The following is a 4,452-nucleotide window of genomic DNA, read 5'->3' on the forward strand; positions in this document are numbered from 1 at the left end:
GCAACCTCTAAGATGAAAGGTACAGAGGATTGGAGTTCCTGTCGTGGCTGAGCAGTTAATGAATCTGACTAGGAACCATGAGGTGGCGGATTCGATCCCTGGCCTCGCTCAGTGGGCTAGGGATCCGGCATTGCCATGAGCTGTGGTGCAGGTTGCAGATGTGGCTCAGATCCCAAGTTGCTGTGACTGTGGTATAGGCTGGCGGCTACAGCTGCAATTAGACCCCTAGCCTGGGAACTTCCATATGCCGTGGGTACAGCCCTAGAAAAGGCAAAAAGACCAAAAAAAAAAAAAAAAGAAAGAAACAAAGATTTGGAGGATAAAAAGACATTGCCTGTTAGAAGGAGGATAAAAGCTTTTTCTTTCCCTTCATTAATAAGTACCCTTCACTGATTTAATCCAGAAGTGTATATTGAGCCACAGCAATGTGCTGGCCTTTGGTGAGGGGAGAAAGAGGGAATGCAAAGATGACTGAAAGAGAGTGCTTATAATCAAAATACCAACAATCCTTTAGAGAATATTATGATGAAAAGATGCATGTGTAAATAGCTACAGTGAGTTAGATTGTGATAAATGCAAAAGAGAAGCACATCAAAATACTGGGAAGATTTGGAGGTAGGGTATAAGAAGCCACATCTGTTTATAAGAGAATCAGGAGATGAAATGAGATGAGTGAACTTTGACACGGAGGTTTGAGATTGGGTAGGATTTTGATAGTTGTAAAGGACAGCATTAACAAAGACATGGAAGCAAATAGCAAGTAATCTTCAAGTAATCTTCAGCATGAGTATAAATGGATGTGAGCATGAAATAAAAACTCAAAGTTATTACTTGGATGTAGATCACAGATAGTCTTGAAAGATGGATTAAGAAGCACCTTTCATATGTAATTCAATAAGAGTGGGAACTACTGTAGTCTTTCAATGAAAGAAGGGACTGGCATAGTCCAGATGGCATGCAGATCTGTTTGGTTAGTCATATTAGAGTTTGGTTGGCAAAATGAGGTGAGGAACTTATTTTGATATTCCAAATGGAAAATAGGATCTGGTGTTGCTGTAGCTACTGCGTAGGCCACAGCTGCAGCTCTGATTCAGTCCCTGGCCTCTGAATTTCCATTTGCCGTCATTGTAGCCATAAAAAAGAAAGAAAAAGAAAAGAAAGTGATGATGGTATATGAATGAGAATTAAAAGGAAGGAATGGATTCAAGCAAGGGAGATAACTGCTGGCACTGCTGAAGTTGAGAACAAGAATGGCCAAGGAAAAGAAAAAGAAAAGACAGCAAGGTCAATGTGAGTTTGAAGTAATTGTTTTTAATGTACATTTGGATTGAATTTTATGGCTCCAAATGTTTGGGTCTGCTTTTGAGTTGTTTTTTGGAGGCCTCACCTGAAAGGTAATGGCTGAATGTTTAGAAATAGATGAGATAGCCAGGGGGCAAGTGAAGGGGCCAGATGAATACTGGGGGACACTAGCTACTAAAGAGCAACCTGAGGAGTTCCCTGGTGGCTTAGTGGGTTAAGGATCTGCTGTTATGGTGCAGGTTTGATCCCTGGCCCAGGAACTTCTGCATACTGTGGACATGTTCCTCACTCCCACCCCCCAAAAAAAGAACAGCCTGAAAGATGTGGTGTGTAGAAGCCAAGTAAGCAAAGATTCTCCAGGAGGAAGGACTGTACACTGTTTTTTTTGTTTGTTTGTTTGTTTTTGGTTTTTTTTTTGTTTTTGTTTTGTTTTGTTTTTGTCTTTTGTCTTTGTTGTTGTTGTTGTTGTTGTTGCTATTTCTTGGGCCGCTCCCGCGGCATATGGAGGTTCCCAGGCTAGGGGTTGAATCGGAGCTGTAGCCACCGGCCTACGCCAGAGCCACAGCAACGCGGGATCCGAGCCGCGTCTGCAACCTGCACCACAGCTCACGGCAACGCCGGATCGTTAACCCACTGAGCAAGGGCAGGGACTGAACCCGCAACCTCATGGTTCCTAGTCGGATTCGTTAACCACTGCGCCACGACGGGAACTCCTGTACACTGTTTTATAAGGATGATCACTGATTGAAAAATTAGTGGGTCACTGTGGTTAAGCGCATGGAACTAGACTACTGGGATCAGATCCTAGGTCTGCCACAAAATACTGAATCTTTGTTTTCCAATTTCCACACTCCAAAGAACAGGTATAAATAAAGGTAATTGCCTCCTAGGGCTCTTGTTAGGATTAAATAAATAAATGCAAGTAAAGCATTTAGAATATCTGAAAATGTTTTTTACACGCCATCTATTCCTGTTTGGTATTATTTATACAGTACAATTTGAGGAAAACAAATTCAAGAGAATTAAGTCAGTTGCAGTAAGTTAAAGACCATGTAAGAGAAGTAATTAAGGCCAAGGTAAGACAGTTCTTTTACCAAAAGATGGTGTTATGAAGGAAAGAAAAGTAATTCAGTGTTAAAGAGAAACTGGGTTTTCTTTTAAAGAAGCTTTAGTTTTTGTGACTTCAACCGATTTTCTCAATGTATTATATTTGTCTCATGAGTTCACCTATCCTTTTTATTGAAGTATTTGGGAGGAAATACAGACAGTTGGTCACTGAGATTTTTTTTTCCGCCCTATAGTCCTTAATAAACCCAGTAAGTTGTAGGAATTCATTTGTTTCCAAACTTTAATAGATTTCAAGTGGATAATATTATGTATGTACCATAAAATGGGATTGTAGCAAAAAACTTTAATGCAGTTTTGGTTGCTTATGATTTTTATTTGTGATTTGTTTTTGCAAACTTATAACCAAAAATGGTTAACAGCTGTGGGATGAAAAAACACAAACATTAACTACAGGAAATTAGTTGCAGTGATTTCCAGAATCATTTCCAGTATTTAAAAATTTTTGCTGTCTTTCCTTTTTAGAAAAGATTAACTTAGCTACTTTAAGCTTCTCTATTCAGATCAAAGACTAATCCATTTGTTTAGATGATTCTAACCTTATCATTAACCTTATGAATTCAGTGATTAATTTCAGCTTCTTACATGGAGTTCCCATCATGGCTCAGAAATAATGAACTGTACTAGTATCCATGAGGAAGTGAGTTCGATCCCTTGCCTTGCTCAGTGCGTTAAGGATCTGCCATTGCTGTGAGCTGTGGTGTAGGTTGCAGACTTGGCTCGGACCCCACATTGCTGTGGCTGTGGCATAGGCCAGTGGCTACTGTTCGATTCAGCCCCTGGCAGAACTTCCATATGCCATGGTTGTGGCCCTAAAAAGACCAAAAAAAAAAAAAAAAAAAAAAAAAAAGTAAGAGAATTGTCTTCTTGCAATTTCAGTGAACATTTGACTTCTACTATGTTCTTATAACTGGCATGATGTCACAATTTTATTTTTATGATATATTATGGAAAAATGAATTTTGTTTATTAAAACCATTGAAACTTTAGAACATTTTAATTTTAGGATATTTATCATTGTAATGTGTTCTTTTATTTTAAGGACTTCATAACCTTAAGTTTTTCTTGCCAGTAAATTATTGTCCATTATAATAGTTACGTGTGTATTATGAATCTTGATCGCTTACAAACCAGTTTCACATATAGTTTATCGTTCAATTCTCATAACAACCTAATTGATCATTATAGTTATTCCTACCCTTTATAGATGAGGAGATGGGGTCAAACAGATTATAATTTGCCCAAATTATAAATGAAATTGGATATTTGGTTGTCAGTCAATACTCTGCATCCCTGGGCTCTTTCTCTTATATTGCTACTGGTGGTATTAGTTTAATCACACTTTGATCTTGCCCTTACAGCCTTACCAAACAAAAACAACTATTTTGTTTCAGGTTTCTAAACTTGTGTCAGAATTTAGAAATTAAGTAAATTTTCTATTAATACAATTGTTCTCAACCAGCTGCAATTTGGCTTCACCCTGACCCCCTGGGACACTGGCCTTTTTTGGAGAAATTATTGGTTGTCAGACTGTGGGGTAGGGGTGCACGTGCTACTAGCATCTGGTGAGTAGAGACCAGGGAACTGCCAGACATTCTGCAAAGGACAGGCTAGCACCTCCTGCAGAGAATGATCCAGCCTAGAGTGTTAGTAGTTCCTTACATCACTATGAAGAACAAAACCTAGTACCTATCCTTGACCTGGGCATTCAGACCCACAACCCCTTCTAATATATCTGTAATATACTGCTCCCCCCAAAATTATTTAAAGTCTAGTTTTGGAGGTAATTTACCATAAAGGTGATTGATTATCTTAGCACAGATATAACTTGGAATATTTCAGTATTGTTATTAAGAATAAACATTAACACTGTGCAGTATATATAACTGTATTGTGCAGAAATTGGCACAACACTGTAAATCAACTATAATAAAAATAAAATGTTACATATAAATTCCATTTTTTATGAAAAATAGTTTGTGTTCCTGGGTGGGGGAAGAAAAATTAAACCAAAGCACAAAAATA

The 4,452-nt window shown here is 38.2% G+C and overlaps 1 protein-coding gene across 5 annotated transcripts in view; it reads left to right on the top strand.

The window, feature by feature from the left end:
• CENPP (centromere protein P) overlaps nt 1–4,452 on the top strand; it is a 256,672-nt gene that overhangs the window by 108,027 nt on the left and 144,193 nt on the right.

Source organism: Sus scrofa, chromosome 3, assembly GCF_000003025.6.
Source record: "Sus scrofa isolate TJ Tabasco breed Duroc chromosome 3, Sscrofa11.1, whole genome shotgun sequence".
In the NCBI taxonomy this organism is placed as follows: domain Eukaryota; kingdom Metazoa; phylum Chordata; class Mammalia; order Artiodactyla; family Suidae; genus Sus; species Sus scrofa.